The following is a 12,148-nucleotide window of genomic DNA, read 5'->3' on the forward strand; positions in this document are numbered from 1 at the left end:
TTATCGCCTTTTCCATGGATGACTTATTTTCGTAGGAAAGCTCACTTAGGCTAAGGCCCCACGGGATGACATGTAGCGCTAAAGCGCTGCATGAAAAAACGTGGCTGGAACGCATCGTGGTTCTTCCCGCAGTGCTTTGAACAGAACATTCTCAGAGTTTTCCTCCATGGACTTTCTGTAACAGTTATATCTACGGGGAAGCCACTGGCGTTTCCATAGATATAATTAACATGTTGCGATTTCCGGTGTTGGAAATCACAGCGTGTTCGCACTGCACTTTTAAATGCAAAGTGGGCATGGGATTTGCATGAATCCCATCCACTTTGCAGTTACGGTATAACGCCGTGATTTTTCCCACAGCGTTTCCAGCCCGTGGGGCACTGGCCTTAAAGTCATCACGGGATAGTTGAAGTGTCCCATTGTTGAGGCGCAACTACAGAAGCCCTGGTATTATAAAACACGCAGTTCTTACCCTGGCATTTAAAATAAAAGCCAGTATTGCTCGTATTTTCTGTCGTTTTTGAGGAATTTTTTTTTGGTCTTGCCCTTTTTTATGTTTTTTTTTTTTCCCTTATACAACTTTTTTTTTCTCTATAAACAAATTTATAGAAAGTAATGCACAAAAAAAAAATTACCAGACCCAAACCATGATGTGTTTTGAAAGGAAAAAAAAAAAAAACGCCAAATCAAAAAACAGCAACGTTTGTAGGGCTGCTCATAAATTACTACTGACTAAACTATGACATCTGGTCGCTCAGCTTTTTTGGCAAGAAAAGCAGATAAAATTTAAATAAATACATAAAAATTGTGCAGCCAGCCTAAAGCACAGTGACCTTATTTAGGACATACAATGGCTTCAATCACTAGTATACCCTGCTATTGAGAAGCCTGAAGAAGGGCCTAGACACTTCGTACTTACTCCAAACTTTTTGGACTGTTTTCTAATGATGTGTATAGAAGTAACCCAACTAATAAAAAACATCTAAGGCTCCGTTCCCACAGAGTAACGCGCCACGCATTCAGACACGTATACACGTGTCAGAGTGTGAGCACTCAAAACAGTTCCCATTCACTTCAATGTGTGCCGGCTCATGCGCACTACACATTGAAATCAATGGGTTAAAAAACCTCCTGTTGATTTCAATGTGTAGCTCCCGTAAGCCAGCACCCATTGAAGTGAATGGGATCTGTTTTGAGCGCTCACACTCTGACACGTGTACACGTGTCTGAATGCGCGGCGCGTTACTCCGTGGGAACGGAGCCTTAAGAGGTTCCAGGAGAAGGGTCTAACAGCCTTCCAAAGTCTGCAGAAAGGCGTCTATCCCATCTAGAGACTTTTTAACAACTTTATGACACTGGTGTGAATGGTTATTTACTTTACTGTCTGGGTCAAACAAGCAAAGGTGCGGCTAAAGAATTGTAGAAGACAAATGTACCAGGATAGATGTCCATGTGACTATATAGTGACCCAACAGTAAAAACCTTTCACAGACACAAAACCAGAAAGTCAACAGAATTCGGCTTCTTGACTTTCACAACTTAAAAAAAACAAAAAAAACAAAAAAAAAAACATGGCCACACAAGGAGAGGTCTTGTGATCTCTGGGAGATTCTGACAGTCAGACACTTAAACGACGGTTACACAGCAACTTTGTATGTCACCATGGTGTCACATTTAACAATCACCATGTGACCCTGAAAAAAGTAGCAGTCGCAACACGATTGCATTCACTTACTGAATTGGGCACACTGTCGGCTTTCCAGTTATGTACCCCGAGGATGGAGATAGGGGAGACTGAAAAGCCGATTCTGTATGGGGGGGCATGAGCCAAGTGTCCATGAGTATGGGTGAGGCCTCGTTCACATCTGCGTTGGTAATCCATTCGGGGGAGTCCACATGGAGACCCCCCTGAACGGACTACTGAACGCATTGGCAAGCGGTGTGCAGCGAAAGCAAAAGGACCCCATAGACTATAATGGGATCGGTGTGTTTTCTGCGCAGTCTCCCCATGGAACATGCGGACAGAAAAGTACTTCACAATCTACTTTCCTGTCCACAGGACTCGTGCGGAGACCATACAGAAATCACACAGACTCCATTATAGTCTATGGGGTCTGTGTGCTTTCACTGCACACCGCTTGCCAATGCGTTCGGTAGTCCGTTCAGTGAACGGAATACCGACGCAGATGTGAACGAGGCCGAAGTCCAATAAGCCGAGTGTGCATGTGTATAGGGAAGACTGAGGAGCTGAGTGTGCATTCTTGGGAGTTGTCTTTTGGCCAAATTACTTCGTATTGTAGTAATTACCATAAAATGGTGGCACTCCTATTAAAGATCTCAGACGATATGTTAAAAATCACAAGAATTCTGATTGTCTTGTCTTGTATGACTTTGACTCTCTTTGGGGTGTGGGGTAACAGGTTCTCATTGGGGAGAGGCAGGTGGTGTATGTAGCCGCAGGGTGAATTCACACGGGGCTTTTTGGTCAAGATTTTGAAGCTGTTTTCGCCTCAAAATCCTGACCAAAAAGACGGCTCCCATTGAAATCAATGGGAGCCGTTCAGGTGTTTTTTTCAGGGAGCCGAGATGCTCATTCTTCAGGCCCTTTCGCGTCGCAATTCGGCCTGAAGACACTCCCTCCTCCCGGCTAGGCCCATTCATTGGGCCTAATCTGGAGCGGAGTGCGCGACTGGATGCCGCTGCAGTGCACTGGTATTCAGTCGCGGCTAGCCGTCATTTGGACCAGAACCTGAGGCTCCATGGAAAAAAGTATGCAGATCATATCTCCTCCAGAGCCTTGAAACATGACTAAGGACATAAGCCAAACAAGACAATCTCTATGGGAAAAAGCAAGGCCTCAATAAGCTGCAACTTTCCTCCAACCAACACATGATAATAAACATCATTGAGCCCTGGCCAGATTTTGCAGAAACCGGGCAATATAAATGGTAACCAGTGACATTTATAACCCCCCGACCATACAAGAGGCTAATATTGTGATCTGCAAATACAAAGCCATTCACACCATACAATGGACTGTGCACAAATCTCTGAATCATAAATGTCCACAGAATTGTGCTGCGATCTCTCCAAAGGACATTAAAGATTTAATGCGATTATCCCATTACCGGTGGCCATCTCCAAACAGAGCCATAATTCAGCCATAATTATAGGGAGGACAGCGAGCTCTCAAGATGAGTGTTATTACAGTCACAGCCAAAGCTGCAGCCGAGCGGACGCTACCCCCCTCCTTATTATCACTTGTTTCCTCCACAAACAATGGCGAGAATACACTTATTATGCACAAACAGCATTTCATATCAAAACCCAGATACTAAATATTTGGAGAGGAAATCGACAGCAGACCTGCTGCGGGATGGCGGCCTCGCCGCCTGATTCAGGGACACTTTAATTGGAAAGTGCGGTCCCCCAGCACAGCTGCATAATGGAAACACTGGGAGGGTACGATGGGATCAAAATTGATTTAACCTACAAGGGACATTCATGAAACATTCATTAGAGAATGGAGAGACAACATGGGAACACTTTTCCTTTGGGCGAAAAAAAAAAAGTGGGCGTGCTACAGGGTCACATTATTTCTTTTTAACCATATAATGCCTGCATCGAATGCGCTGCACATTATAATGAAGGCCTATGTATATCCATGACCGTGTTTAGTTTCCTATTGTGCTGCCTGTTGGCACCATATAAATAGATAAAAGCTGCCCTATTAACAAAGGGCGGTAAATAGGGTCTTTTTTTTTTTAATAAAACACAATGAAAAGCTCTAAAAAACAGGAAGCACAGCGAGCAATGAAAAGGGCATAGAAACAAAGGCTTGAGCAGTCAGAGGCTTCACGTGTGGCCGCGGGCACGCTTCTAACACCAGCAAAGACAGAGGAGACAAGCAGTCCTCAGTGACAGCACACAAGACGCATGGTTTACGGAAGAAACATATCTGGCTAATTATAAGACGACAATTCGCACAGTTCCTCCCGCTGACATAACCAGTAATGGTAGCCATAGATCATTCCGGTGTCAGAACATTTGTCTGTAAACCACATACATGGAAAGCTGTCATGAAACCAAAAACTGTGAAGGATATTGTATTAACCATAGTAAGGCTGCAATCACACATGCAGTTTTTGGTGCAGTTTTTAAAGCAGAGTTTTCAGCCAAAGTTAAAGGTAGATTTACAAAGAATGGGAATCATAAAGAAGGTGCTTCTATTTCTCCTTCCTGCTGCATCCGCTTCTGGCATTGGCTCAAAAAACCACATGTGTGTTTTCAGCAATAGGCTGAGGCCCAACAATCCGGAAACGCAGCTTTTTTTTTTGTTGCAGATTTTGTTGCGTTTTTTTGAGCCAAAGCCAAGGACGGCTACTAAAGGAATGGGAGATATCTAGTAGCTTCTTATATTACATTCTGCTCAATCCACTCCTGGTCTAGGCTCAAAACTGCAACAAAAAAAGTTGTGTTTTCGCAACATGGGGCCTCAGCCTTAGGCCCCACGGGCCATAAACGCAGTGATAAAGCGCTGCAGGAAGAACCGCTGCGTGATAGAATTGCGGTTCTTTCTGCAGCGCTTTTGAGAGAAAGTTCAGAGTTTTCCTCTGCAGACTTTCTCTTATTATATCTACGGGAAAACAGACGGCGTTTCCGTAGAAATAATTGACATGCTGCGATTTGCAAAGGCTTTGCAAATCACTGTGTGTCCGCGCTGTGATCTTTTCCGCAAAGTGGGGATGGGATTCGCATAAATCCCATCCACTTTGCCAGCACTGTACAACGCCGCGGGCAAATCACGGCGTTACCGGCCCGTGGGGCCCCGGCCTTAAAGTGATTTTCCCACATTAGGCTAAGGCCACATATAGCAAACTGAAGCTTTAAAGAAAAAAAAAACTGCAGAAACGTGGGAGGAAAACAGCAAAAATGCTACAAATGATTTTCATAGATTTACTTCTGTATGTTTCATTTTTGATCCCCATCAAAATAAATTTATGGGTAAAACTTGGTAAAATTTCCGAAATGCAGCTTTGTCTGCAATTTGCTGGATGAGAATAAACTAAATCTCGTTTACTTTGCTGGGACTGCAAAAGGCAGTATTTTATTTGGCTTTTTTTTTTTTTTTTTTTTTTGCAACATTTGGCCTGTATCTTATGGATGAGGGACAACTTGCAGATCCGTGGGGGGTCTAACTGTTGAGACCCCCCCACTGATAAGTAGGGTATAATAGGGGACTTTTGCACCCATCTGAATGGAGCAGTGGTTGAGATGAATGCTGCCAGCCCCCACAGCTCTGGTACTTACAGTCCTGTGAAATCAAGAAGGAGTGGGCAGATAGACCCAGGGGTTGGAGTGCTGCTTCCAATTATATGATGCGGGGGTGGGGATGACTTGCTGCACTTTTAGATGGAGCAAAAGTTCTGCAAGTCCGAATTTTGTCTCTGTCCAAAAGAGCAGCACACCCATCTCACAGTATTCTTCCAAAGACTTGTACTGTCAGAGGGGGCGCTACTCACAGCCCAGCCATGACACTGTATGGCCTGCCCTTCTGACACTGGGGAGATATTGGAGCCTTTCCTTTCAGGACTGATATCAGCAGCATCGGGGCGCATACCAGGAAAGCCAACAGTCCGGTGAATTCAGCGCAGTGTCGGCTTTCTAGCGGTGTATAATACCGCACATCACTGAGGACATTTAAGTTTAATATGTTCAAATATTCTGTTCTATTGTTTCCCCATTGTGGGACTATTAAAGGATTATCTTATCTTATCTGAAGGGAAATAAGCTCCCAACAAGAGTCTGACAGGGTCTTACTCCACTACTGAGAATACATGTAAAATCTGTCAAGGAAAGTGTGCATGTGTATGTGTTAGCTGAGAGGAATATCGGTCAGCCATAAGGACCTAAGCACATATAAACAGTAGTATATAAGAAGAGGGTAAGGCCGGGTTCACACAGGGTTTTTGGTCCGGAAACTAAAGCGGAAGCCGCCTCAGTTTCCGGACCAAGAAATGAGTAGCTGCGACTGGATGCGGGTGTAGTGAATCGGCATCCAGTCGCGCAATCCAGTCTGGATTAGCCCCAATGAAAGGGAGTGTCTTCACCTCACCGCCTGAAGAATGAGAATGTTGCTTCTTTTTCTGGGAGCAGGAACAATCGGCTCCTAGAAAAAAGAACTGACTGGCTCCCATTGGTTTCAATGGGAGCCATCTTTTTGGTCCAGAAAACACAGCTTGGTATCTGAACTCCATGCATTCATTTTCAGTAAGGACTCTAGAAGTTGGACTGAATAAACCCATGAAATCCAGACTACAGTGGGAAAATAGTCTACTGCTGCTAGATCACAAGGCAATTCCTGAGAATTCGATATGTCCTGCCCCTTACATGTTATTATAGAAACATACCAAGGATGGATGGATGGATGGATGGATGGATGGATGGATAGATGGATGGATAGATGGATAGATGGATAGATTTTATCGCTGGTATTCCTTTCCTTTCTTCTGCAGAAGTAGAAGAGACTAAGAGCCACTACTATGAACCTGCTTAGACGGACTCTTTACAGACGTCACACCCCAGCAAAATATTTTTAAGAAGTTACAGCCAGTCTTTATCTAGCGACCTTAGCACATCTATAGCAATACTGACAACTCAGCAGTATTTTATTAGGAGCAGCGACTACCTGGCCACGAGGGCTTGTAAAAGTTACAACACTACTTATATTAGGGAACCAATGGCACAGTAAAGGATATGACAATGTACAGTGAATGATTCCGAAAACTAAACTTGAACCAAATTCTAGAGGACCCTGAGACTTATATATTACCCTCTATAATACTATCACTTGTAAAAGGTTAAGCCCATAAGAGACATAGAGGCTGCAGATTTGCCATAGTGGAAGATCTACAGCATAAGGGTCAGGGCACACAGAGTTTTTGGCACTGATATTGATGCTGAATCCGCCTCAAAATCAGCCTAAAGAAAAAGCCTCCCAATAGAGTTCACGAAAGTGATTGCTCAAAGTTTATTTATTTATTTTAAAGAACTGATTGTTGGCCGAAATGACCAAAATCCACCAACAAAAGTCTACTGCGTATGGCCAGCTTTAGGGTATGCTACAGCAATCTTTAAAAACAGCCCATGACGTATGGAAATGATCTCCAGAAACAGACATCTCTACATTAAGTCAGCCATTTGTAAAAGAAGCTTTAAGTCCAGGGCTCCACGTGGCGTAAACGCCGCAGTTTGGCCGCGACAGATATACTGTGTGAAATCCCATTCACAAGTTGCAGGAAAAAAAAAAACATGCAGCAGAAATACTGCGATTTCCAAAACCACTGCAGATTTGGAAATCACAACATGTCAATCATACCTAAGAAAACGATGGCGGTTTACCCATAGGTATAATGGAAGCGGAAAGTCTGCAGAGGTCTGGCGCCACAATTTTTCCCACAGCGCTTTTTGCTGCGGCCCGCTACCTGGGGCCATGGCCTAAGGGTGTATTCCGACCCCAAAAGGAGTTTTCTTACTGATGACCAAGCCACAGGATGGGACATCAGTAAGTGATCTATAGGGGTCCGACCGCCAGATCCCGCACATATCTGCTGTTGTGGACGGGGAGTGCGTGCAGGTTCTTTATTCAAGCAGCAGCACCGGCGCCGCAGGCCCATTCACTGCATACAAATAATCCCAGGGAATTGCAGCACCACTCTTATTACTTGAATAATAGACTGCACCAACTTCCAGCACAGATGACCTTTGTGGGGTCTGGGCATCAGAGACCCCCACAGATCACACACTGATGACCTATTCTGTGTATGGAAATTCCATTTGGGGTTAGAAAGGCCTTTTATTCCAACTAGGGTTCATGTGACATATCAAAAGATAAACTGGGGTGGTCTATCAGCTCGGTGCTTAGTAGAGCCCCCAAAGACCACCATCGTCAGCCATACATTAAAATAACAATAATAATTACAATAATACAAAGCAATAACCTTTGAAGACATCCATCTTCAGACACAGCCAGGTAAGAAGATAACTGGAGACTAACACAAGGATACTACATATAAACAGAATGTGACCAAACAGAAATACCAGAGCAAAACTGAATATTATTTGGGAATACAAGCCCCTGAACAAAAACTTTAAGAAGGAACTTTTTCCTGGCATGCCATCTCTGCGGCCGATGCCTTTAACAAACACTTCATCTTGAAGGAACAGATTCCTGGCATCTCTTCCTAAATAAACCAATGCTGGGACCTACTATGAACAGTCACGGACCAAAGCAATTTCCTATAAGATGTCTGTGGTGCAAGTAGATCCAAATACTGTATCCAATACTGTAAGCCAGAACATTCAAGTGGAAAATGGAATCACACTCAAAAATATGTTGTCTATGCACAAGCAAAGTGGATACCAAATGTGAGAAAGCTAAGTAGGTCAAACAGTTAGAGGGATGGAGGCTCGATACAGGACAGGACAACAACGTGTGGCTGGTTGCGACCCAACGGTACCACTGACAAGTGTGACATTGTGTCAGGTTACTGAATTAAAGGGGTTGTCTGGCCCCAAACTTTCATACTGATGACCTGTCCACAGGATAGGTCCTCAGTAAGTGATCTGTTGGGGTCCGACACCCAGACCCCACACAGAATAGTTTGTTTTATACAAATATTTATTAAACCTGATAAGTCAGGAGAGGCAACATCAGAGACGCTTTAGGCTGAAGCCCTTTGTTGCCAAAACAGTGTATTAGTCGTTGTGAAATCGCCATAGAAAAAAAGTGCTATATTTTACAGTACATGCCAGGTGAGTGGGAGTCTGGCTGATCCCATCTACAAACTGCAGCTAGAAATCCACAGAGGAAAAGCGGGGTTTTTGAAAATCACAGCATGTCAATTATACCCGCGTTTCGCTACATGGGGCCTTAGCCTTAGGGTATTTCTACACCAGGAATATTTAATAGCAATCTGTGACAAATCCACAGTACGTCCGTCCCATGAAAACATACATTAAAGTCACCAGTTATTTAAAGGGGTTTTCCAGTTTGTGCTAAGTTTTTGTTTGTATAATGAAGTTATACAATCCTCCAATATACTTTCTGTATCAATTTCTCCGTTTTCTAGATCTTTGCTTTGCTGTCATGGATTCTGCTTACTTCTAGGGGCTAAAAATCAGTCCATGGTTATGTGACGTACAGTCCATGGTCATGTGATGTACACACAGATGCACAGCTCGTTATAGGACAGAGCTCTGCTTACTGCACTGTAACTATATAACTGTGCTCCTGTGTCCATGACATCACCATGGACTGTATATCACATGAGCATGGACTGTATATCACATGACCATGGACTGTATATCACATGACCATGGACTGTATATCACATGACCATAGACTGTATATCACATGACCATAGACTGTATATCACATGACCATAGACTGTATATCACATGACCATAGACTGTATATCACATGACCATAGACTGTATATCACATGACCATAGACTGTATATCACATGACCATAGACTGTATATCACATGACCATAGACTGTATATCACATGACCATGGACTGTATATCACATGACCATGGACTGTATATCACATGACCATGGACTGATTTGTATCCACTAGAAGTAAACAATGAATGACAACAAGCAGAGATCTAGAAAGCAGTGCGGAATTGATACAGGGAGTATATTGGAGTATAGTATAACTTTTTATTATACAAACCAGAACAGCTATCTGCTGACACCGGACAACCCCTTTAAGTCAGTAGTATATACTGATGGTTTCTTAGTTATGTAAGTTTTGGCATCTGGGTGACAACCCCTCTGGTCACATTATAGCTGACATAGCAGTTGTCAGCCACCCCTTCCTCCATATATGAACACATTAACTAGCAAAATCTTTACTTTGGGGTAAAACTTTCTTTGGCTGAGTTCACATCTGCGTCAGGGTATCCATTCTGATGGTTCGTCACAGGACCACAAGAACGGAAAACAACGGATCCCAAGACGCCCCCTACTCACTATACTGGGATCTAATGGGTGTCCATTATTATTAACGGTTTTTTAAACACTGCACTTGCAGACCTTTCCGTACAAGATTTGTATCGGAGACTCTGCCGCAGATGTGAATGTAGCACAAGGCATAAAATAAACTGTGATAGGATAACAGAGAGATATCAACATGAGCAAAACTTATGAGCAGACCACATCACCCCTCCTGCCAGCCCATACACCCAGGGCTATAAGTAAGGTTCAATGACATATACACCCCACTACATAGAAACATTCATGATCATCATATGACATCATAACCAGGGTATTGTATGACGTCACGATCTGACATCATCCACAATCAGAAAATCTCACTGTGAGTGGCCAGATTGATCAGTACATGTGATACCCAGGAAAGGGGCTAGAGGGCAGCAGAGGGGACAGGGGCAATCAGGGGGATGCTGCTGGATGCAGCGGATACAAAGCTGCCATTGTCACAAGCTGCTCACACCTGGCTGCTCATCCCAGAATCACATGCAGCAGGCAGCATCTGTTCACCGAGCCATCCCTGCAGCCAGCAGCTCCATACCCGAGCCTGCACGTCCCCAGCCCGCATAGCCCCAGCCCGTTCCCCCTCCCCAGCCACCATCCCCGTTACACACGTCCCCGTCCATATTTACATGAGCTGAGGCAGCGACCGCGGCGGCGGCTCCGGCAGCTACGCTCCACACTTCCTGTTGCGTCCCCTCCCCACTACACACCAGCGCACCCCCATCTCTCCAGGCCACGCCCACAAAGGGGACGGCGTCAGGGAAAGCCAGGCGGCTGCGAGAGCGCTGATTGGCTGGGCCCAATCCACGTGTGAAGTCCTCTCCCGCTCCGCCACGCCCCTCAGGGAACCTGGGACTTCGATTCCTTGGCGACCGCAGACATGGAAACAATGAAAGTGATGCGGTCGGGAGGGAATTAGGGAATGAGGGGCGTGTCTGCTGCTGCTGCTGCTGCTGTGGATGTGTGACAGCCTCATAGTAGACGGAGAAAAGAGATGCCGTGTCTAGCATACAACTAGAGGCGAGGGAGGGAGTGTTGTGGCTCTGCCTCACATCTGTAATGCAGCTGAGGCACATGTGGGGAGGATTTCCTAGAATAAAAACATGTCAGACCTAGAAATACACCCAGAGACAAGGTGACTGAACTGAATCTGACAGAACCTGCCCTCTCCGACGTAGAATACAGCTTACAAAAGCTACTTAAAGGGAAACTCCACTTTTAATAACATTTGACCTCGTGATATTGTTCCAATCCGAATAAAAAGGAGTGACGGAAATATTTTGCAATTGTGTTCTTTATCAGCGTGGATTTTTTTGTCCCTGTTCACACAGAAAGCTAGTGCATCTGAAACAATGCATCATGGGAGTTCTGATTGCTGCTGCATAAGAGCGTATTCACATGGCGAGGTTTCAACACTGTTTTCTGCACCAATAATTGCATCCTGTGCATATAGGGGGTGCCGGCTACCCTGTTCACATGCAAGCGAAAATCACTGCAGGAAAAGAAAATCCAAGAGCATAAGTAGCACGATTCCAGACAGAAAAGATGGCGGATGTGACAAATTGACTAACCCTTGTGCATATTCACACATGCAGAAGTGCAATTCATTGCTGACTAGGATCTTATAATATAATACCAGTTCCAAATCCAACAGGTGTGAACATACCCTTATTTTCTTCATCAGGGAACTAAAATCCTTATATGGACTGTATTTCCCAAACTGCAGACTCACAGTATTATGGTCACCTATGGCAGCGCTGTAAGTCGTTTCCTAATACAGGAGCGCCGTTCCATCAAGACTACAGTACAGGGCAGTAGGCCCAGTAAGGCCTTGTTCACATATCACAGATGTGTGGCATCCACATTTTTCACAAGTGTCATACATACCCATTCATTTTAATGTGTTTATTCAGACATCAATGTTTTTTGTGGACTGTAGGTCTAGAAGAAGACAAAGGGATAATGGGCTTTTTTCAGTGATGCCGATGAGTCCGTGAAAAAAAAAAAATGGCTGCGTCATCTATTTATCACTATAACACAGACTAAATACAGGAAATTAAATTTAAAAAAGCTGATTTGGTTTTTAC

General features: G+C 44.3%; 1 protein-coding gene across 1 annotated transcript in view; it reads right to left on the bottom strand.

Moving 5' to 3' along the window:
• The window catches only part of SESTD1 (SEC14 and spectrin domain containing 1), an 89,333-nt gene extending 78,529 nt beyond the window's left edge, over positions 1 to 10,804 (bottom strand). The window contains exon 1 of the mRNA XM_075286073.1: positions 10,691 to 10,804. The gene's annotated coding sequence lies outside the window, so the exon portion shown is untranslated. The remainder of the gene's footprint in view (positions 1 to 10,690) is intronic.
• Between the last annotated feature and the right edge of the window lie 1,344 nt (positions 10,805 to 12,148).

Source organism: Leptodactylus fuscus, chromosome 8 (genome assembly GCF_031893055.1).
Source record: "Leptodactylus fuscus isolate aLepFus1 chromosome 8, aLepFus1.hap2, whole genome shotgun sequence".
NCBI classification, from domain to species: Eukaryota; Metazoa; Chordata; class Amphibia; order Anura; family Leptodactylidae; genus Leptodactylus; species Leptodactylus fuscus.